At 42.3% G+C, this 24,616-nt stretch overlaps 1 non-coding gene across 1 annotated transcript; it reads right to left on the bottom strand.

Moving 5' to 3' along the window:
- Window positions 1-14,722: 14,722 nt before the first annotated feature.
- TRNAE-UUC lies at window positions 14,723-14,794 on the bottom strand. Its single transcript has one exon. It is a non-coding gene; the product is annotated as a tRNA-Glu (tRNA).
- Window positions 14,795-24,616: the final 9,822 nt, after the last annotated feature.

Raw genomic sequence — 24,616 nt, 5'->3', positions numbered from 1 at the left:
TGGTAGAATTCAGTTGTGAAGTCACCTGGTCCTGGGTTTTTCTTTGTTGGGAGGTTTTTTATTATTGATTTGATATTTTTACTTGTTGTAGGTACTTTCAGATTATCTAATTCTTCTTGAGTTGCTTTTGGTAGTTTTTGTGCTCCTAGGAATTTTCCCACTTCAGATAGGTTATACAATTTGTGGTAAAAGTGTTCATTACTCTCTTATAATCCTTTTTATTTCTGTAAGGCCAGACACAATGTACTTTTTCTCACTCCTAATTTTAGTAATTTCAGTCTTCTTTTTCTCTCTCTCTTTTTTTTTTTTTTTTTTTAAATTTAACATAGCTAAAGGTTGGCCAATTTTGTTGATCTTTTCAAATAACCAGGTTTTGGTTTTCTTGATTTTAGCAATTATTTTTCTATTTTCTATTTAAGTTTTCTCTGCTGTAATATTCATTTTTTCTTTCTCTTCTGCTGGCTTTAAGTTTAGTATGATTCTTTATTTCCTCAAGGTATAAATTTAGGTCATTGATTTGAGGTCTTTCTCTTTTTTTAATGGAAGCATTTGCAACTCTAAATTTCCCTCCTAGCACTGCTTTTGCTGCATCCCCAACGTTTCGATCAATCCACATTAGATGTTTTTGACAGTGAGCTGTTTCCGTTCATCATGCTTTTGTATCTAGGACTTTTGTGTAAACCACTCTTGTGGCTATCTGAGTAAGTCACAGAAAATCAGGAAGAGTGGTTCTTGGAAGATTCATATAATTCTAGAGTTCTTACTATATTCTACATTGTGCTAGATATAAAAAGAAGTTAAAAAAGAATTATGCTTCCAAATTCTACCTAATAGAAGAAATAAGCTTAATATAACGGTATACTAGGAAACATTGATGGACTCAGGAATATATACAGCCTTCCAACCTAAGAACAAATTCAAATATGTCATTCCCAAGCCTAAAACCTTTTAATGGCTCTTTCCTGTTTTCCAAATAAGGCCCAAGTTCTTGTTCGAGATGAGCAAGAATCTTGAGTACATGGTTCCTGCTTCCTCCTTCCTTCTTGTTATCTTCTTGCAATGCCTGCTGCATTGTCTGTGGAGCCTCTGACCCAGCCTCTGGATCCCTACCCCTGCAGTTCCCTTGCCTGGAATGCCCTTGTCCTCTTCCTTAGCTTAGTAAATATTTCTTGTCTTTAAAGACTCATTTCAGGGATGATTTTCTCCAGGAAACTCCAGATATTTTTACATACAGCTTATACATTTGTCTGCATTGTGAAAGTCTTTTTTACTAAATTATACTGGAATTATCTTGTTCTCATTTTGCTTTTTTCCCACTATACTAAAATCTCTTGAATCTGAACCTCAATTTGTTCATCTTTTTTTTTCTACAGTGCCTCATAAAAGGCTTGGCATGTAGTAAATGCCCAATAAGTATATGTCGAATTAAATGAAATGTGGGCATATATTTAATTGCTGAGTGGTGCAGTCCCTCAGGGAAATGAAGATTAAGAAAGAAATTAAAAGGTTGCCAAGAGCTAAAGTGTTAAGAGTCACCAAGGAAACAGGACTTGGATTGTTTTAGGATAGTAAGATTTGAATGGGAGAAAAAAGAAGGATCAGCTCAGGCCAGGGGCTTACAATTAGAAGGTGACGCAAAATGAAAATAGACTCGGATGAGCTTGGAAATAATGAGGCTGGCAGGATTGGAAGGTGAAGGGGCTTAGGGGAAAATTGAGAATGGCCTGTGGACACAGGATGGGCTGGCTTGGATACCACATTCAGACACATTCCTGCCTGTGCTGCTTCCCACTCAGTCTCTCCCTGCTTGGCAAGTAGTGTGGACTCTTCTAGAAGGCTATCTGTACCCTGCAGAAGCCTACTTTTTCTGACTGCCAGCTCCAGGAAGGCTTTGCTCTCAGCACACGTTGGCGTTGGCTCTTGGGGGTGGGTAGCAAGCATTGAGTGCCCCAGAAGAAGCCTGGGCAGGGCCAGCAAGCCCCACAACTCCAGAGAGGCAAAAAGGCCAGCTTGAAGCTGAGTATTGCTTGTTATGCATACCTGGATTTCCCTTGAATCTGCAGTGGTTTTGCTTGCCTGCTATTTTATAGGATACTAATTGCATCCTAGGGCTACGAACTTCTAATGAGCCAGTACCTAGGAGACTAAACCTGGACTTGCTTCTTCTTAGAGAGTTTATTTTTTAAGCAGAGAATTTTAATATACAGATGTAGAATAATAATTTTTCATTTAACATGTGATATTCCTTTGTGGATTAACCTATCATTAGGCCTGATTATTCCACCACATTATGAGCTTTGTTAAAAGGAGGAAGAAAACAGCTTGTCTTCTTGAAGGTACCAAAAAAATGAAATAAAATAAACTAACTGAATATAAGTGATGCTATATATAAAAGCTGCTATGGGTTACCATGGCAACCAAAGTTCTAAAAAAGACAGAAAGAAAAGAACATCAGGTTGTTGTGACAAATGACACTCGAAGTGACAGTTTTCTTGTCGTGCTTGCTTTTAATTAATGCAGCTCTGTAAGGAACGTTATTATTGAATAATAGATTAATGTGGTAAATCAGGAGGCTGGCTTGCAGATTTGTTTTTCCCACACTGGGATAACTGATCAGAGAATGCAGAGAGCGATGGGAGAGTGAAACTCACCGGGAGAGGAGATGACGGATGGCGGCTATCCAGAACCACATGACGAATGTCGGTGCCATACGCTTTCGGGGAGCATAGAAACAGCTGTCTCCAGCAGCCGCGAACAAAGCAAGGCCAAAAAATACAGCAGTCACCACCAAGGAAGGCAGTCGTGTAACATCAAAAATACCACTGGCTTCAAAAATCTTAATACATCGTTTTTATTGCTGGTGGGTTTTGTTAAGTGTTTTCATGTCTGCTATGTAGGATGAATATATATATTTTTTTCCTTTGGTAACCTATTTCTTTCAGCAGGAGATTCTCTGGTTATTGTCAGTTCTTAACGCCGCATGTCAAGAGGCCCAGTAGCCCCGCACCCAGTTATGTACAGATAAAAACGCGCAGGCAATGTCTAGAGGAGGCAACAGACAATTACTTTTGATATGTATGGAAAAGAAGAGACACAGACTCTTCCTACAGTTGTGGAAATCGAGGACAACATAAGGAGACAACATGTCCACCACACATGAAGCTGAGATAAAGACCCAGGCCTTCACCCTCCCAAGGCCCTGCATTCACACCATCCACTCCAGGCCTGGCTTCTATGGGCTTCCATGTGCTGGCTATGTGTGCTTCAATCCCCCACCTCCGGGATGGGTTAGGTGTGCTCCTATGTGATTCCATCGCCCCACGCTGCTGTCTTTGTACACACTCGCCATGTCCTATGTTAATGGTTAATAGCTCATCTCGCCTTTTAGGCTGTGAGCTCCTGGAGGCAAAGAAAACACCTTTTCTCTTAACTCATTTCTTGGCACATGAAAGGGGCTCAGTACATTTTTGTAAATGAAGGAATGAATAAATGAAGCAAAATCTGCTGTCTAAGTGACTTTAGCTGAGTTTCACTGAATTATAGATATGTTAGTTAATTCATCCATCACTCATCAACAGTTTAGGGACTGGCCTTGTGTCAATCACTGGGTAGGTGTGGGTAACACAAAGGCAGTAAGATCTAGAACCTGCTTCCAAAGTTTTGACATCTAGAGGTCAGCATAAGCAATCAGTACCACAAGACATCAGGGGAAACACGCTATAACAAGGGTATATGTGTGGTAGAATATGGGAAGATAGAGGACTCTCAGAATTGGGGGCTTCAGGACAATTTTCCAGCAGAAAATAAAATGTGAATGGGAGCTTAAGAAGCAAGTGTTAACTAGGCAGAAAAGAGAGGAGATTGTTGTAGAGCAAAGAGTCACAAACCGGAACAGGATATCCCTGAGTCTGAGAAATGAGGCATGGCTGTAATGCAGGTGTGTGCAGAGGAGCAGAACAAGCAGGGGCTGGGGAGCTGTAAGCATGTAGTTCATGGGGCCATGTGCATCCCAGGGGGCCTCGACTCTGCAGCTAATGGGGAACCTCTAGTCCTTCCATGTGTATATTTCAGATTCTGAAATTAATACATACTCACTATGAAAATTTAGAAAATATAAGTAGTAGAAACAGAGGAAGAAACATCAACTGTCTCACACCAAAAATAGTGTTAACACACTCTAATACAGTTTTTTTCACAGCCACGTAGCTATCTGTACAGAACTCCTACTTTCCTCTTTTCATGCAATCAGGATATGTTGCTGAACTGGCATCTGTGTATGACAATACTCAGGAGTAGTGCCTGCAAGGGAAGCTCACCTGAGCCTCAATGTCCACAGTTTCTATGGGAGCTTAAAGTAGGCATGATCAATGGATTTATTGCCCATGTGGCTAATTTCAGTCTCCAAATAGATTAATATTGTTTAACCAAAAGCTCTCACCCTAAGCCTCATTGTTGTTTTTCTAGCATGGCCAGCCCTACGTTGAGTATACGGATGTGGTCAGTGCTTGCCCTAAAGCACATTGCTAGGCTACCCAGTATGGCCCAAGGACCCCAGGAAAATAGACACAATCTTATCAGGCATCATATTCCAGGGACCCAGAGATTGCCTCTCAGAGGCAGGGGGACAAAGACCAGAACTTTTGTTTGGGCAGGGCCAAATTTTTCATTACCCATGGGCACTAGCTGTGCTCACTGGTACTAGGGTGCTAATGTTCTCAAGCTCTCTCAGGGGACAGAGCTAGGGAACAAATGTATGTACATACACATTTACATCTTTATTAATTTCTCTGTCTATCATCTATCAGTATATATCATCTATCTATCTATCTATCATCTATTATCTATCTCTCTATCATTAGACCATCTGTCTTCTATCCATCATCTTTCTATTTATCCGTATTAAAAACCAGGAGTTCACACCAGTACTTCCAATACCAATCCAAATCCACAGGGTTCTTTATAGTTTTTCCCTTTCTCATATTTGTAACTCTCTAAGAGTAAGAAACCTATTTCCCATTATCCTTGATATACGTACTGATTCGTTCAATCCTCCACTATTGATCAGTCTTCCATCTCTGCCACCATTTTCTCCCTTCCAGGCATAACTACCCTCCTAATGCTGCTTGATCTCTATGCTCCATGCTTGGCCACTCCTCCAAGAGGAAACTCCCTTCACCAAACCCCATGATGGCCCACCCTCTACATGGATGCTGTTCTCACATTCCCACCCCACTCTTGCCCTGACACCTCATAAGAAGGGAGGGAGGAAGAAGGGGGAAGAGGAAGAGCTATACACTAATTTATTAGCATAGCCTTTTCTGAGTCTAGAAAATGATACTTGTTCGTTGAACAGCATTCAGAAATACAGAAAAGTATAGAGAAGAACTTGAAAGTCATCCGTAACTGCTGTTCAGAGATTTTCATTAACATTTTTTGTTTTACATTTTGTTCTCTTCCTAAGAACGTTTAAAAATAGTTGATAACATAATCTGTACAATTTTTACAACAAAATCAACAGACAAATTCAGACTTGTTCAAGATAGCAGTAGATAAAATGAGGGCAAGTGCTAAAACAGAATAATATTAAATACTGATAGATTATGAAAACATTGGAAGATCCAGGAAAGTGTACCTGAAAATACCACCAGTCACTTTGATCATGCCCCCTCCAGAGGGTGATGTCTCCCTCTCGTGTGGTCCTGCCCTGCCTTTGAGAGATGACTGCTCTAGTGTAGGTCGTGTGTCTTTAATTTAAATGGAAGTGGTGGCTGAGGGAAGGAGGCACAGAGAGGTGAAGAGGAGAGAAGACGGGGGCAGAGGAGAGCCAATCATCCTGTGACTGTCATCTCAATACCTGCTGTAGGGGTACAGACTCCATCTCTGGTGGCATCACCCAGCCTGTTGATCATGCTTGCATGATGCTTGGTGTGTAGTCATCAGAGATAAAAGTACACGCTGGAGTCTATAAAGAGTCATAGCTTCCGGCCATGATGTTTCTGTTTATGGAGTCTTCATAGATACAGCAGTGGAAAATCAGAGAGGATGTGTCAGGGGCTGCCACATGACCCCCTTCCAACCCAAATTCTCCCTGAATGTTGAAGAAACCCAAAAGGTGGCTGATGATTGTGTAGGCGGGATGTTTTGGAGGCAGAACTGAGGCCATGATAGTGAGAAAGAGAAGGAGGAAATTGCAGGGAGCCCTTTAGAAGATCCACTCAGTGGAATACCATGATTGATAAGATATTAATTGTGAGTAAAAATGAAGACAACAGATTCTCTTAGGTTTTCCTGTATGGGTGTGGGTGAAATACCAAATTAATGTATGCATTATTAATATTTTAACTTTTCTTTCCTCTAATAACTACACTTTGCAAAAACATCCTGGAGAGTAAGAATTGGGCCATTTCTTTGGGCTGTCTACACACTGAGAGTGCTGAACAATTAGAATACAGTCATTCCATGCTTCTTGGATGAGCTTTTCATCTTACCTACAATAAGCATTATTGTGAACATTTAGCTGCATTGTAATTGACAACCATCTCTGGTTATATTAAACTCAGAGATAGCCGGGCGAGGTGGCGGGCGCCTGTAGTCCCAGCTACTCGGGAGGCTGAGGCCGGAGAATGGCGTGAACCCGGGAGGCGGAGCTTGCAGTGAGCTGAGATCCGGCCACTGCACTCCAGCCTGGGCTACAGAGCGAGACTCCGTCTCAAAAAAAAAAAAAATAAATAAATAAACTCAGAGAACAGAACGTGTTCACTGAGATTCCCACCATCTACCTGGCCCTTCTGAAAGAGAATGTGTACTTTCAGGGTTTTGCTCCTGTGTAGTCAAAGTCAAAAACAGTGTGGTGATAAGGCCATGAATTTCAGAATTTAGCCCTCGGGATATGTTTATGCTTTTGCATCCTCTCTTGGGTAGTATATTTCCTGTATACTTATTTACATCTTACTGTGAATATAATATTAACTCCCTTTCTAAATAATTCATAGGAATTGCTAATACATTGTCATGAATGATTTATTTTTATTAAAAAAAAAAACCAAACAGGCCAGGCGCGGTGGCTCACGGCTGTAATCCCAGCACTTTGGGAGGCCAAGGCGGGTGAATCACGAGGTCACGAGATCGAGACCATCCTGGCTAATACGGTGAAACCCCATCTCTACTAAAAATGCAAAAAATTAGCCGGGCGTGGTGGCAGGTGCCTGTAGTCCCAGCTACTGGGGAGGCTGAGGCAGGAGAATGGCATGAACCCAGGAGGCTGAGCTTGCGGTGAGCCGATATCACACCACTGCACTCCAGCCTGGTGACAGAGTGAGACTCCATCTCAAAAACAAAACAAAACAAAAAAACAGTGAAATAAGTATAGGTCTATAAGGAAAAGTATGATATGCAAATCATAAAGATGAATCAGCTGATGAGTACCTAGGGTTTTTGCACTTTACGCAAAAATTAGAAAAATGAGTCACATCCAATTCTCTCCCACTTTAGATTATATGCCACAAGACAATTTCAGTTGCATTGCTCCTCCCGCAGACAGCCTTAAGAGGAACTCATATCTTTTAATAAAGGAAGCTTCAATAAAAGGTCAATTGCTTTTTTGTTATTTATAAGCATTTTGCTTTATCAACAAAAATAAAGCTTCCTTTACTGAGGTGGCAAATAAAGCCTTTGTTCATAGCTGCACAGGGTGCTCACAGACAAAGCATGACAGGGAGATCAGAGCCCAGAGAGAGGATAGGAAGAGACAATACTGAGAAGCTATGAGTAATATTGTTATTGTGCTTGGGCACTAAACTTTTATCACTCAACTTCCTAGTAGCCAAAGCAAGAAGGAAAAGTGGATAAGTTCTGCGGATGTCACTGCCTGCTAGAAGGAAGGCTATTCCTTCCACAGAAGAAATATTTCCAAACCTTCATTTATTTGCCCTTTCAACAAATGTTCACTGTACACTTAAAATGAGCTAGGTAGAGAGTTAGGTTTGGAAGAGACTGGTAAACAAGTCAGTCACCTGCATAGATGTGGTAGCTTGTCTTGAGGATGGCCAACGTCATTCTTCCTCTCTGTGCAAGCATATGCCCCTTCTCTGTTGAGAGATAAAGTCTGTTTCTCCAACCAGAAACTGGGCTGGTCTGGGAATATGTTGACCAATAGAATATAGCATAAGTCACACTAGGCCAGTTCTGAGACTACCTTTTTAAGAAAAGTGAAAATTCCTGCTTTCTTCCTTTTGGAAACTAGCCACCATGTAAGGAGTGCACCTACCCAGAGACACACTCTATGGCACGTGGAGGAGTGCTGGATAACAAGATGCCACATGGTGAGGTACTAGGGTCAGCTCCATCCAACTACCAGCTGAATCCAGCCAAGTGAGTGACCATGGCAAATGTTGTGGGAAACAGCAGCAAACCATACTGCTGAGCCCTTCCTTAATCATAAGCAGAACAATGTTTTTTGTTTTGTTTTGTTTTAAGCAGCATATTTTGGGAGTAGTTTGTTACATAAGCTCAAAACCAATAACTTACAGTTTCAGAGAAGACCAGCAGATAAACAAGTAGTAACAAAAAGTATGATGCATGTTTGGCTTGCTTCCTCTGCTCTGTATTTCAGGAAGGTGTAATCTTACAAATATTTCCGGGTCATCTGACCAGCTGGCTCCTGATTAGGTTATGTCAATTGCAGGCACTGTCAATTTAGCCCTTGGGATAATTGACAGGAGGTTGGAAGGTAGGAGGAAGAGACAGTTTTTTTCCTTCTCTTTTCTAGAGTAGTGATTGACTCCAGGTTCTGGTATCTTAGGCATTTCCAGCAGAAGTCGCCAGAGCTGCTCATGAGATTCAGCAGTTCCAGAAGCTGAGATGGTGTGTAGTGAGTGGCATGCTGTCACGGTGGCCCTCACAAGCAGCTGAGCGACTACAACATCAGCAGCCTGGGCATTTCCAGCAGTATTATCTGCAGGCCCTAACAATGTCAGTGGTCAGATGATCCCCAGTGCTTCCAGTGCCACTTCCTCCCTCTTTGCTCTTTGGTCACTTCTTCTACTAGAAATACCTAAAGTGTATTCTGGCCTGGCACGGTGGCTCACACCTGTAATCCCAGCACTTTGGGAGGCTGAGGTGGGTGAATCACTTGAGTCCAGGAGTTCAAGACCAGACTGGTCAACATGGTGAAACCCTGACTCTACTGAAAATACAAAAATTAGCCAGGTGTGGTGGCAAGTGCCCGTAGTCCCAGCTATTCGGGAGGCTGATGCAGGAGAATAGCTTGAACCTAGGAGGCAGAGGCTGCAGTGAGCTGAGATCGCACCACTGCACTCTAGCCTGGGTGACAGAGTGAGACTCCCAGCAATAAAAAATAAATAAATAAATAAATAAATAAATAAATAAATAAATAAATAAAGTGCATTCTGCTTTTCTAGTGAGACATACATGGATACAGCTCTTGTAAGCAACACTGCTCTCAGGGAACAGACACCCAGTGATGAAAAAGTTGAGATTGTTTATCTTTCCTTGGGCATAAATACAGTAACAACCTCATTATCTGTGGAAAATGAGATACTGGTATTTCACATATGTAGCGGCAAATATTAATTAATTAATTAATTAATTAATTTTTGAGAGGGAGTCTCACTCTGCTGCCCAAGCTGGAGTGCCGTGGTGTGATCTTGGCTCACTGCAACCTCCACCTCCCAGGTTCAAGTGATTCTCCTGCCTCAACCTCCCGAGAAGCTGGAATTGTAGGCACCCGCCACCATGCCCAGCTAATTTTTGTATTTTCAGTACAGACAGGGTTTTGCCATGTTGGCCAGGCTAGTCTTGAACTGTTGACCTCAGGTGATCCCCCCACTTCAGCCTCCCAAAGTGCTGGGATTATAGGCATGAGCCACTGCATCCGGCCAAATATTTATTTAAATTATAATTTGGCATTATGTAGGATAAGGGTCTCTGAAAGTTAAGGTACTGGAACTAAGAGACGGCTACAATAAACCATTGTGATGGGGGGCTGGCTATTTCTGACTGCACTTGAGAGTTTACAGAAATGCTTAAATTCTCAGCTCAATGTATGATCAGAGGACTAGAGATCTTGTGATGGCTCTCAGATGATCCTCAGACAATCCATTGTCCTTTGTTAGCTGCAAGAAATAAGAGATACAGTTGAAAATCAGGCCCATAATTTGATTCTGCAAGTCACAGAATTCAATATAAGTTAGAGTCACAGCCTTTCCATATCACTTAAGTGAAAGTCAGGGCACTAATTTAGAAAGAATGGGACCTCCATGAAATGGAATGGGGATATTTCAGTTGGTTCAGAAGAAGCTGAGAATTATGAAGCCCCAAATTTCCTTGAGCTTTTTGCCAGTAGAAGCGGCCTCCCCTTCCTCTGTCTGAGAAAGAGCCTCTTCTCTCACTTGAAGCCTTGATCAGGGCTTTTCAGACCTTGATGTGCAGAAGAATCACCTGAGGATCTTGTCAAAATCAACATTTTGACTCGCTAGGCCTTGAGAGTGGCCTGAGATTCTGCACTTCTAGCAGGCTCGTAGGTGACACCATGGCTGCTGATTCACAGATCACACTCGGCACACCGAGGGACTCAATAAGTGCCTCCCCATAGCGGTTGAAAAGGATGTCAATTCTCTACCAGATGTATCCTCACCATCTGTCAAGGTTTCCGGACCTGAAATTAGGAGATCAAGTATAAAGTCTAACCCAGCATGAGATAGCATTGAAAGAGTGGTAATAGCATGCCAATTTCACATATTGGTATTTCACATGTGTAGTGGCAAATATTAATTAATTAATTAATTTTTGAGAGGGAGTCTCACTCTGTTGCCCAAGCTGGAGTGCCATGGTGTGATCTCGGCTCACTGCAACCTCTGTTCTTATATTAGAAAGAAGTTAAAAAAGATGTAAGGAAATGGATCCTAAGATTGCTAGACCAAGGAAAAAAGATAACATTGAATTAGGTCAAATTTATCAAAACAGATTCCACATGTTAGTTTGAGGGTTGGGGAGTAACTCTACCTCCCAGCTTGCCTCGTTTGTTGACTGAAACCTGGACTTAACGTGGCCACTTTCATTGAGGTTGCAGTGTTGTACACCCGTGGTGTGAGGTGGACTAACACTCTTAAAGACTTCGGCAAATAGTTACATTGGAGTGGGATTTATCAAGTATGACCCGCAAACCTGCCCATTCACTGCGTTTCCCAGATGGGACCAGACTTTCTTCATTTAAGTATTGAGAAATGCATGGGTGAGGAGAGAACCAGATGCTTGAAAACTCTTTTGTAGCAACCTTCCATGAGCCAGCTTGGTGAGAAAATCCACAGTGCTTCCTGATTCACTGGGAATCATGGAATCTCACAGTGGCAGGGTCTAAGTATTAGATACAGCAAAACCACCAGGAAAAAATGGGCACAGCAGGGATCTTTGGCAGTGATGTCCTAAGAATGAAATAAATGGGTGGAATGCCGAATGATTGTTTGAAATATGCAATTTTATTTGATTTGATTTCTTATTTTTTAAGAGACAGGATCTTGCTCTGTCGCCCAGGCTGGAGTGCCGTGGCCCGATCATAGCTCACTGCAGCCCTGAATCCCTGGCCTCAAGGAATCCTCCCACCTCAGCTTTCCAAAGTGCTGGGATTATAGATCTGAGCGGGTATGCTTGAGTGGTCTATGCAGTTTTAAAACTCTAGATCTGGTGGCCAGAAACATGACTCGATTTACTAGAATTGAGATGTTTTGTGTCGTCCAGTACCAAGAACTGAGTCAGCTCACAGTCCAAAGTTCCACTGGAGGAAGGGGAGACTCGGCCTACTTGAGAATGGCCCTTCTACACTGCAACAGGAATATGTTGTAAAGGTCCCCCTTGCCCATTCTCCAGAGGACCTGTGGTCATTTGTTCTGTTAATTTACACTGATTTTGATGTGGCACTGCTTCAATCCCTTGCTGCAAGTAGGAAGCTCAGAATTTTTACTGTTATTTATTCCTCCTGCTCTTCCAATACTTTTGTGAGGTTCCTTGGAGCTTAGTAAGTAAATGATATTTTGGCCTAAACCTATCTCAGCATGGTTCCTGTGGGTTGCAGACCAACCTAATTCCATTATGTACAATTCAAATATACATATTTGGCAATTGACATTATTGTAGTGGTCTCGGAATCTTGGAATGAGGACTACTATGGTGAGAAAAGACAAATGGTGTTCCCAGAACTTCCCTGTTCTTACCAAAATGGTAAACACAAAGTGATCCTGCATCCCACGGGGAATCAGAGAGATTCATGCCACCAACAAAGACTTGAAAGAACAGAAGTTTTCCTATCATCTGCTCAGTTATTCACTTGTCCACTTGACCTGTGCAAAAGACAAACAGATCTGGAGAATAACTTGACTGATGCACATTTACAATCCCCCTCACCTTGCTAACTCATCCTTCAGGTCTCAGCTGAAATACCATTTCCCTGAGAAACTTCTCTGACACATAGAGTAAGTTGTGCACACCCTCCCTCTCCCAAAAGTCAGTAAGGCTGAGTGCATAATGGTAGATGACAATTACACAAAAATGACACTTGTATAGGTTGGTCTGAAGCCAGGAAAACAGATACTTCAAACAGGTAAATCTAACAGAGGAAATTGGTTGCTAATTATTTTTTGAGGAGCTAGAGGCGCAAAAGGGGCTAACAAGTAGATTGTTCAGATATTAGTAACTGCAGGTGCCCCATTCACTTAGGGCTGAAAGAACAAAAAGGGAGGATGGTATTACCTGCAGGTAGGAGCTTGCCCTGCAAGACCACTGCTGGGCACTGCCATTGCCACTGGGTCCACACCACTGTCAAATCCACTTATGCTCTGCTGAAGCTTCCAGGCTCCTGGAGCCCACAGCTAGCTGCCCACTGCTGCCACTGCTAGTGGTTCTCAGCTGATGACAACCCCTGTCAGAATGTCCAGTGCCACTGGATTCCACAGTTGCAGGCAGCCATCAGGGACTCTGCTTTCCTGTTATATTCCAATCATCCAACAGAACCTCCCCGGGGCAGGTGCTAACCCGATGTCTACTGGAAAGGGAGTCTGGGAAATGGGGTTTGCAGAGATCCAGACACCTCAAAAAGGAGAAGACTATAAAAGACACAAAAGAGGACACAAGCAAACAAGAAAATGACCAGAACAGTCCAACCTTTTGGCTACTTGGCATCCACTCCCAGCCTTCCACCTGAGTTTCATTTCTGTACAATAAAATGCTCAGGGTAGCCTGCTGGAGTTATACGAAACACGTGAAACATTTTCATGTACTTTTTCAAAAGATAAAAAGTCCCATCTATAGCCCTGAAGCCAACTCTGGATGAGGCTGACAAGGTAGTTCTGGCCAAGCCAATGGTACCCTGGAGTTGCATAATGGAAGCAGGAATGGGGAGTTCCCACTCCCACTACACAGTCTTTTAAGATTGAGTTCTGTAAATCATCCCCTGTAAATATGTCTCAGATGGCAACCAGTGTGAGAGACATTTACAGGAGAAGCTTTTCAGAACTCAATCTTAAAACAATTGTCATATGTCACAGAATAGAAAAGTCTAATGCAAAAATTGCAAAGATTCAAATGATCTTTTGGGCCAAATCTTATATTGCCTGCAGTACAAACTGAGAGCATAGAATCAAAATACAGTCAAGGAATGGAAGTGACTATCTCTGCATGAATAGTACAATTTCCCCCCCACATAATATCATATTCCTGTCTGCAACTCATGCTGTTGGTTCATGAATGGTTCAGGCTCTCACTGGTCCACGTTCATGCTTTCTAGACTAATGTTAATTTTGATTTTGATTGTCCGAATTAGGCTGAAGCATCAGCATTGGGAGTAGTCACAATTTGGTTAGTCCAAGTGAGTGGCACAAGGATTGTTTCAAACAGTAGAACTTTCTAAGGAGATGGCCCTGCCTGTTCTGGAAGCGGTCAGCTCTCCACTACTCAGGCGTATATTATGGTTAAGAGAATGCAGGCCTAAGCACGGAAAGCAATATTTGAATCCCATTCGGGAAATGGCTTAGAAGCCAAGAAAGTTTCAAGAACTTTCCACCTCTGAAAATGTGTATTTGCTACGAGTGTTGACCTCAACTTAGCCACATGTGTGATTCTATCCAGAGGCTGATCCCGTGCCTCAGTTTCCCCAACTTCTGTGAAAGCTGACTTGGTGAATGGGATCTGGTGTCTGTCCTTACCCTCTACGTCCCTGTGCAAACCTCTACTGAAGCTATATTTCTACTTGCAGACCTCTCACTTCTTTATATCCCAGCCCCATTGACTCTTGCTTCAGGAAGCGCCTCCCCTCCCTTCTCAGTCCTCAAACAACTTCAGAGGGAGGCTCCTGCGGCTGGGATCTTCCATGCTCCTTCTTGTCCCTCATCCTGTTCACCATCTTGCTATCTGCAGGCTGGAAACACTCACTGAGGGCATAGAGAACAGTGACTTGCCTAGAACGTAAGAATTCCTTTGTAAGATTTGACACCTAAATATTATCATTATTTGTTGTGAAAATTTGGTATGCAAACGCAGCAATGCTGATTACACAGCCCGTTTTGGGGGGCGTTTGCGAATTACGAGGAGAGTTTCCAGGTCTCCACACACCCTTAAGGATTATGTCGCTTTTCACAGTCGTGTTTTTAAGCTTCTTGCTAAGGCTTATAAATTTACGAGTTTCAGTATGTTCCAAAGAAAAAAAAAACCAGCATTCCCACACCGGGAGTCGAACCCGGGCCGCCTGGGTGAAAACCAGGAATCCTAACCGCTAGACCATGTGGGAGATGACGAGAAAGTACTGGATTCTAAACCAATTGAATCATTTTCGCCTGCCCTTGCCCTCCGCGCTCCGCCCCGCCTCTGACCACAAAGCCCTGTCTGCGCCTGCGCGGGCTTTCGGCGCTGCCCCGTTGCTGACGGCGCGGTGCTCCTCCAAGGGCGGAGGCGGGGTTTGGCGCTGCGGCTCCCGGTACCGCCGGTTCTTCAGCGGCGCTCTGCGCGGAGGCCGCCAACCCGTCGCACCCCGGCTCCCGGAGGCCACCCCAGACCTCCTCAGCCCCAGCCCGTAGGAGCCCGCAGCCCGGCCTCAGTTTCCAGAAAGCACCTCCGTGCGATTTGGAAAGAGCACGGTTTGAAGGGCTGCAGAACGGAGCCGCGCGGGCCTGGTCCGGGCGCCGAGCCGCACCTGCCGTTAGACCCCATTCTGCCAGTCAGGCCGTTTTAACTGAAATGTTGCATTTAGATGAATTCTAGTTTCGTGAACCAAGCCCGAATGGATGAAACTCATAGGACATGTTTTGGAGCCAAAGGCCTTCCGAAACGGCTGGCTTTAAGACCTTGTTCAGAGAGCCCGCCCTTTGCAGGGACGTGGTTGGAGCTGGAGTTCTTTATCCTCAGCAAACTGATGCAGGGCACAGAAAACCAAACACCGCATGTTCTCACTTACAAGTGGGAGCTAAATATTGAGAACACATGGACACAGAGGGGAACGACACACATGGGATCTATGGGAGGGTGGAGGGTGGAGGAAGGACAGGATCAGGAAAAATAACTAACAGGTGATAGGCTTAGTACCTGGGAGATGAAATAATCCGTACAACAACCCCCCGTGACACAAGTTTACCTATGTAACAAAACTACGCGTCCTGCACATGTATCCCTGAACTTGAAAGTTTTTTTTTTAATCTTGTTTAGGGATGGCCTTACATTATTAAAACAAAAATAAAAACAAAACACCTAAACTCGTAAGGGAAGAACCCACTTATTGCACTACGGTAACAACACTTCCATGGCCAAAAAAAAAAGTCAAAAACTAAACTGCTGAATGGCAGATAAACATGTGAAACCCATAGAAGAAGAAAAAAAGAGAGACTGGTATTATATAGATCAGAAACTACACATGAATGATAATAAGACAATCACTGCAACATAAAAGTGAGAACTTAATGTTCAGGCCCTTCATGGAGAGGAAGCCCATGGCTAAGAGGCATTTGAGAAAGATCTCAGCCTCACTGATACACAGCCAGCATTTGGCCAACAAGCAAAAGTGTGGAAATGTCAGGTACTGGCAAGCATGTGGAGAAAAGGAATTTTCTAGAAACTTGTAAAGCTTGATCAGGGAGGGAGATTGTCAGGATTTCCTAAACGTGCCTATGATCAAGCAATTCCATTTAAAAAATTTTTGCAAAACTAGTACGGTTCTGGAACTGCTGTGCATATACTGAACACGAAGTAATACTGCTTTGAAAATACCTGTGTTAGACACAGCTTAAGGCACAGTAGCACTACCACACTGCAGCCGGCAGAACCGTCCTAAGCAAAAAGCATAGAAGGTTGGAGGGGTTACTAAGAATTTCAAAGGTCTATGTGATAAAATAAAATAGTTTTTAAGTATTTCAAACGTTTGTGGGAAGAAATCACTATAAACAATGCAACAGCCAGCCCTAGGCTGGGAGAAAATATTTGAAATATTTTTGATAGGAAAAAGTGACTATCCTTACCGCTGAATCTAAGCATTCAAGAAAAACCCACAGAAGGGGCTGAGGCTGTGAATAGAGGATTTAGAGGAGAGGGGTTCTGATTGGTCAGCAAATGGGGGCTGGAGCCGGCTCAACCTTGCTGGTACCATAGCAACACAATTTAAAGCAGTGCTGAAATATCCAGCATCAGGGAGGAAGTGAGGCCACAATCTCAGACAATGACAATAGGTACAGCCCCTTTGGGGCAGGAGCAACCTGACAGTTATCTATCAAAATAGGAAGGTGCACCTTCAATCTAGAAATTTCAATTCAGCGTTGCCCAAGGCCAGGAGCCCTGTGATGGCCACGTGTTAAAGGAGTCAGTCTGGGGGCCAACTCTGGGCAGTAGCAAGCAGTGGGGACTTGGGAACCCTGAGGCCTCTAAATCCCGGTCTGCTTCTCCTACACCAGGACAAGGCCATTCACCTTTCTGACAAATGAACAGAGTGGCTGGCTTTCTCCTGCTGTGCTGTGCAGTTTTGCTGGGAATCGGCTGCCCAGGCAGAGGCGGTCTTTCCCAGATGTTTCTCTCTCAGTGGAGCCATGGATGGGTAAGGGGTGAGTCTTAATTCCAGGCCCAGGTGCTTAGACAACTGGCAATTGTTTCCCACTCTGCTAGTCCGCTACCTGAATGCAGAGGATTCTGACGCTGGAGGAGGAGCCAGCGCCACAGATGGAAAAAGAGTGGGTCCCTGAGTCACTGCGTGGAAACCACTTCCAACCACCAATGAACACACCGAGTTCTTATAGCCAGAAATAAAGTTTTATTGCATTCATCATTTAAATTTGGGGCTTGTTTGTTATCCCTATCCTAAGTGACACAACGGGGTCCTGAAAAAAGGGCAAGCACCACAAAAATGAAACAAGTGTTCTAGTAGATGATTACATGTCTTAGCAATGATGGCAGGGCTGGGGTGGGGAGATACTGAGGTAAAGTATGGTAGAAACTGAAGTACAATAAGAAGGCTTGAATAGTGTGCTTCATTTTACTGAGTAGTGTATCAGGATATTTCACTTCAGTTTGGTAATATTAATCCAAATAATTTTAAAAAATAGGAACTAATATCATACATTTCTATAATTTTTTGGAGATTAATGTACTTTAATAATTTAGAATTTAAATTTAAGAAATGTTTAGATCTGAAGGATAACTGGGAATTTTCAAGGCTAGAACCTCAAAAATATCCAGGAGGTAAAAATCACTTGCCCCAAATCATCCAACTGAGAGATTTAGTGAAATCCTTTTAGCAGATCCTCCTGCATTGGTCCCATGATAAAAATAACATTGGAATATGATGCAATGAATGAAAACCTAGACAGCATTTTTCCCGTCAAGGAATGGAAAGTTCCATGACAAACATTCTGAACCAAAAGTTTTCAAATTCCAGTGTCTTTCTATTAGTTGTAATTTGGGTGCCATAATATTACTGGTAATCAATGGTTTATTAACTTGAGCAACCTGAGAGTTAAAATAGAATAATATGGATTTTGTGTGTGTGTGTGTGTGTGTATTCATGTGTATAAGTTTCCTCCCTCTTTTGATGTCGGGTGTCCCTGGCATAAATGCTATTTCTTTTTTATTTTTTGAGACGGAGTCTTGCTGTGTCTCCCAGGCGCCCGCCACTGTGCCCGGCTAATTTTTTGTATTTTTTTTTTTAGTAGAGACGGGGTTTCACCGCGCTAGCCAGGATGGTCTCGATCTCCTGACGTCGTGATCCACCCGCCTCGGCCTCCCAAAGTGCTGGGATTACAGGCGTGAGCCACCGCGCCCGGCCCTAAATGCTATTTCTAAAAGCTCACTAGGGCCGGGCAGGAGAATCGCTTGAACCCGGGAGGCGGAGCTTGCAGTGAGCCGAGATTGCGCCACTGCACTCCAGCCTGGCGACACAGCGAGACTCCGTCTCAAAAATAAAAATAAAAATAAATAAATAAATAAATAAATAAATAAAAGCTAACTAGCTAATTTTTGGAAAAACTACTGAACCTTTGAATTTGAATTTCCCTCTATAATAATAAGAATCACTGTGAGGGCACTGAGTCCTTGTGAGGGTGAGTTCCTGGTATCACGCCTGAAATGAAGGTGGTACTTGCTGCGGGTTAACTGCCAGTATCCACTGCCACCCTGCAAATGCTCTGTGGAGAGCCTCGGTCCGGCCACCTCCACTCAGCTAATGAACAGGGATCAGGAGGGACCCGTGGCTCCTCCAGTGACAGATCTTCTGGCTGATCACTTCTCCAGTGGTGTTTGGTTCTGACTGAGGAAATTACCTGCATTTCACCCGTCTTCTGTCTGCCCAGACCTCTGTGACAGTATCATCCCCAGAAAGCTGAAGGGACTTGCTTGAGTGCACACAGCCAATTTGGCCAAGCTGCTGGGAGAGATCTCGTGTGTTCTCTGCATGCACTTGCGGGCTTTCCTCCTCAGCTCTCTTTTGCTGGAATCTGTCAGTGCTTCCTGTCTTTATTCGTTATTTGATAACTGTTTAAGGCCAATTAATCAGAGCTCTTTTGTGTGTAAACATCACATGTGCAATACACAGAAATACACAGAAAGACAGAAGAAGATCCAGTAGTCGTAAGATTTTTCATTTGCCAGTTTTTAAGTTTCTTAAGTGTATGTTTTCAAAAACCTTAAATTGAATGCAAGTTCCTTGGGCAAGAGTCACGTCTGAACTGTTTTTCTGCCCTGTCCATGGAAAAGCATGGAGCCTGGTACACAGTTGATGTGCAACTATTTTCTATTCTGTAAAAGAAAGGGAGTCTCACACTCTTGTGCAGGCTGGAGTGCAACAATTGTTTTGATGGATTTATTTCCTTTCCTTTTTAATGATAATAGGGTTATAGAAATAATTTTTGGCAAGTCCAGCTTTCTCAACTCGTGTTAAATAAATGTGTCCAGTGGGGAAGGAAGGTGAGGACTACCCTTACTCTTGCTCTAACAAACACACAAAACAAAACAAAAGTTGACATTGCTTCCAGAGAGGGTCTGGTGGTTCTCTAAGCCAAACAAAACTTCTATTTTAAAAAGTAATTGTTTAATTATATTACCTTAACCTCATGAAATTGTCAAGAATCCACTGGTTTTGACTTACTACAGTGGAAATTTCATATCGTTCAACTTAATTCCTCTACCCCTAACTGTGAGTGTCAGATCTACCTATTATATTAACAGAGGAGACTAAACGAAAAGCTCACTGTTTAATTAAAACCTGAGATTCTCCAACATCAATAAGAACAGCAATAACAACAAAAAATTGTACTTGCTTCCAAAGTTACAGATACTTTGATTTTTAAAGTGAGAGAATACTTCAGGGGAAAGAGGCATTTAACTGACGGCAATTAAAATATTTTATTTTGCACATTTTCACAAAAACATCTGACCCGAAGAAGACATATTCCAGGAGCCACTCGCAGGGCTTGAAAAAGGCCAGAACAACTGAGGTTCCCGGCTGCTTAAGCCTCATTCACTTTGTGAGACTCTTCACCTTCTGCTGCAAGGAAAGAGTTAAACATTCCTGTCACTGTTCTCCCTTAGGTCCTATTATCAATGAGTGTGGGCCTTCACTGGATCCCTCCAGAATTGTTGGATAGGCTTCCTTGCTGGCCTCTCATGCCTCAGGTTTGTCTTCTGTCTAGTACGATTTTGGCAGTCCACTGTTTAAAACCCTTTAATGGGCATTAATTATATCAGATCACGTTCAAATTCCTTAGCAATTCAGGAAGGTTATTAGCATCTGACTCATGCCCCCACCCACAGCCTCACTTCTCTGCTTTGGATCCTTGAAGCTTCTCCTAACACACCCTACTGCTTGAAAACATTTTTCTTTTGTCTGGTTTGTTTCTTCCTAAAATCCCTTCTTTCCCTGACTTTATGCATGTTATTTGTCCACTCTACCTAAGAAATGTGTACCTGTCAGCAAGACTCAGCTTAAATGTCACTTCATTATAGAAATAGTCCTAAATAAATACGTAGTTCAAAACAGAAATCCTCCTGGAATTGAGTTCTGTGCCATGGTGTCTCCATCCCCATCCCAAGAGGATTATTCTCATCATACCACTGACAAAAAAAGAAACTTCGGCTGAATTAAATGTAAAGAGATTTAAGAAATGAACAATTCGTGAATTAGGAAGCCTCCTGAGCCAGAGTAGACTCTGAGACTCCAGCACAGCCATGGGGTGGAAGAAGACTGATGGACAGAAAAAGGAAAGTGACATATGGAAAACGGAAGTTAGGTACAGAAACAGCTGGATTGGGTACAGCTCGGCGTTTGCCTTATTCGAACAGTTTAAACAGTTGGCTACATTTGATGGGCCAAAACTCAGTGACTGGCACAAGTGTAGGCTGCGGTCTGTTTACACCTCCACTTGTTATAGTTCACGACGTACAGAGAAACCTTTATGCTGAACTTAAAATATGTAAGGAGACAGCTTTGGGCTAAACTTGATTTAACAATTTCACCCCAAATTTGAGAGATCAACCAAAACTTTAGCCATTGATGTCACTATAACCATTGTAAATATACTTATTTGGTCTGGAAACCCACTGGGAAATGGTAGAACAGTGCGTTTTGCAAGGTAGGAGCAAGGACTGAGTAGAAGATACCTCCTTATGCTGCAACGTCCTGTTTACAGGAGAAAAACAAAACCCGATCTGTTCTAGGATCTGTGTGTTTCCTTAACATCTTACTTTGATTACGTCACATTTAACATGAGTGACTCCATTTTGGTTTGGAGGGACTCTTCTCAGTGGTGAGATTATGAACCCAAGGCCCGAGTTCCTGAAGTTTTACTGCAGTGAGGATGAAAAAAGCAGTCTTTCTCTGATGTCTCAGAAGATCCAGTCTTTGGGTTCTAGATTGTGAAGGAGTTGACTGTCCTCAGTGAACCATAAAATGCTTTTTTACCTGTGACATCATAATCTACTGTTGTAACATCAGTCCTCTTGCATGGTAAAGCTTTCATACAACCAGAAAACATGCATTGAAAGTGACAATTAAATGATATCCCTTTATAAATGTTTCAATGACCCATTGGGTAGCCAAATGTACCCGAAGCTTTAATTTGTCTTCCCAGGAATATGGGTTTGAAAAACCAAACATGGGTCACAAACTATTTTAGCAATTTAGAAGTCATCATGCCAATATGTATTTAATTTGGATCATTTTATCTTTTTTATGATGAGTTGTGGAATGCAGAGCTTTTAATAAAACCTTTAAGAAGTCAGAAAGGACAAGTGACTGTCCTGGTTCTCTGTGAGTCCATGCTTACCATTGGACTTCTGTCCTCTTGCATACCAGTTGCTTCTCCAATTTAGATACTTAATGCTGATAACTGATGGGTTAACATAGGTAATTTGACTTAGACCTTGGAGTTCATTCAAATAGTATATCTAAACAATTTCAGTATTGGCTGATTTAGCATGAAAATCTGGCAAAGTATTTTCTTGGTATTCAATTAATTTTTGTTTTACTTGGGTTAGCAGTTTTATAATCCAGTCAGTCTTTTCATTAAAGTTCCAGGAATTCTTACCCAGTCCAAATGATATGATTCTAAAGTTACCAGAAACCTGTATTCAAGAGCGCTTTTCAGGGTCTTTTCCATCCTTTCATGAACCTCCTAAAAGACACCATATTCTAGGATTCAGTGTGCTTGTGAAGTTTTCAGTAACTGCGTCAGCATTAAGCAATTAACTGTGGAAATGACTTTAAATAGTCATAATTAAAGCCACAATTGACAAGAAAATTTGGTTATTTCTGTGGTCTAAAATAACTTAACATATTATGATTGATAGCATATACCAGACATATTCGAATTTTAGCAATCCCATGCAATTTTGGAACATATATTAATATCATTCACTAAACTATAACCTGAAGAAGGTTAAACATTATTTTTTATTTTGACAAGGCTTCCCATGTAACTTAATATATCAAATAATCCTGTTGACCTCTTTTAAAGGCTTCAGAGGCCCTCTGTAGCATCTCAAAGTTAGAGGTCAGAAGAGACTATTTTGAAGCTGAAATGTGATGTTGGGAAGCCTGTGTAACCACCCAGTGGGTTCACCTTGCCCTCTGCTTAGACAGAGCCGATTTATCATGACAGGGGAATTGCAATCAAGAAAGAGTAATTCATGTAGAGCCAGCTGTGTGGGCGACCAGAGTTTTATCAGTACCCAAGTCAATGTCCCTGAGCATTCGGGCATCAGAGTTTTTAAGGCCAACGTGGTGAGTCGTCGGGGAAGCCAGTGAGTTGCGAGTGCTGATTGGTCAGGTCTGAGATGAACTAACAGGGAGGTGAAGCTGTCTTCTTGTGCTGGGTCAGTTCCTGGGTGGGGACCGCAAGATCAGATGAGCCAGTTTGTCAATCTGGATGGTGTCAGCTGATCCAGCAAGTGCAGGGTCTGCAAAATATCTCAAGCACTGATCTTAGGAGCAGTTTAGGGACCGTCAGAATCTTGTAGCCTCCAGCTGTGTAACTCCTAAACCATAATCTCTAATCTGTGACTAATTTGTTAGTCCTACAAGGGCGGTCTAGTCCCCAGGAAAGAAGGGGGTTTGTTTTGGGGAAGGACTGTTACCATCCTTGTTTTAAACTATAAACTATAAATGAAGTTTCTCCCGAAGATAGCTCAGCCTACCCCCAGGAATGAACAAGGACAGCTTGGAGATTAGAAGCAAGAGGGAGTCGGTTATGTCAGATCTCTTTCACTATCTCAGTGACAACTTAGCAATGGCGGTTTCACCTATAAAATATGTTAATGGTTTGAAACACTTGATATTATGAAATAGAATTCTAGGTCACCAAAAATCATTCATTTAGTCAAAATACTAACTCAAAAGTTTTAAAAAGGCAAAAATCGTCACTCATAGATAGAGGGAAGACTTAGCTTTCCAAACAATCTGTCTCTTGTTTTTCCCTTCTTTATTTGGTGGTTTATTCAAAAGGCAAAGTAAAATATTTCATTATCGTTTAATATTACATGAAAATCTTGTTCAAGAGAGAAAGCCAAGTTTCACCCTTGAATTAGTATACTGTTAATGTCAACCCCAATCTTTAATAAAATCTGATAGACAAATCTATTTAATCTTAACCAGTTTGATCATAAGGTGAGATTCTCTTAGACCCTTTATAACCCTTTACAAATTTTCGTTAAAGAGTAGATCAGTGCTCTAAGAAAATCCTGTTGTGCTTTTATTCCAATATGTAATTTATGGAAAAACTGAATAAAACCCCTTTACTGTAGTCAGTAAGTTCACACACAGAGTTTCTTTCATAAGATTAACTTTTCACAAACCTTCCACAACTTGCTTAAACCTTCAGCTTTATCCTATTTAACGTAAAACAGTCCTTTAACCCTTTAATCTAGGCAAAAATAGCCACATTCCCATGACTTCTTATAATCTTTTACTAAAAATACTTTTCACATTGCTTATACCCACTGCATGTAAAACTGTTCCTTCAGTAGTCTCAGTTATATGTACAATGTTAACACTTAGCAACTTTTTTTTTTTTGTAATTTTTTTTTGAGATGGAGTCTCACTCTGTCGCCCAGGCTGGAGTGCAGTGGCAAGATCTCGGCTCACTGCAACCTCCGCCTCCCAGGTTCAGGTGGTTCTCCTGCCTCAGCCTTTCGAGCAGCTGAGAGTACAGGCATTCACCACCACTCCTGGCTAATTTTCATATTTTTAGTAGAGATGGGGTTTCACTGTGTTGGACAGGCTGGTCTCAAACTCCTGACCTCAGATGATCTGCCAGCTTTGGCCTCCTAAAGTGCTGGGATTATAGGCATGAGCCACCGCCCCCGGCCTCACTTAGCAAGTTTTATTTTTGGTGAAAAACCTGGTAAGTGAGCGATTCTGATTATGTACCAGGTCTGGAACCTAGAACACCAGACAGAAGTGCAGATAAACTCTCTTTCCAGCGTAGCCGGGGGCATAGGTAACTCCACGTGTCCCCAGGCCTTATTTAGAATCTAATAGCTCTGAAGCAGTTCAGTTTAACACTTTTCAAAAGTCAAAGCAGTTTATAACCTTAAAGCATTTAGTAAACCTAATACCTGACCAAATGTCTTTATTTTACCAATAACC

Source organism: Theropithecus gelada, chromosome 7a (genome assembly GCF_003255815.1).
Source record: "Theropithecus gelada isolate Dixy chromosome 7a, Tgel_1.0, whole genome shotgun sequence".
NCBI lineage: Eukaryota > Metazoa > Chordata > Mammalia > Primates > Cercopithecidae > Theropithecus > Theropithecus gelada.
Note: the sequence above shows the minus strand (reverse complement) of the source record. Positions and strands in the feature narration are given on the sequence as shown.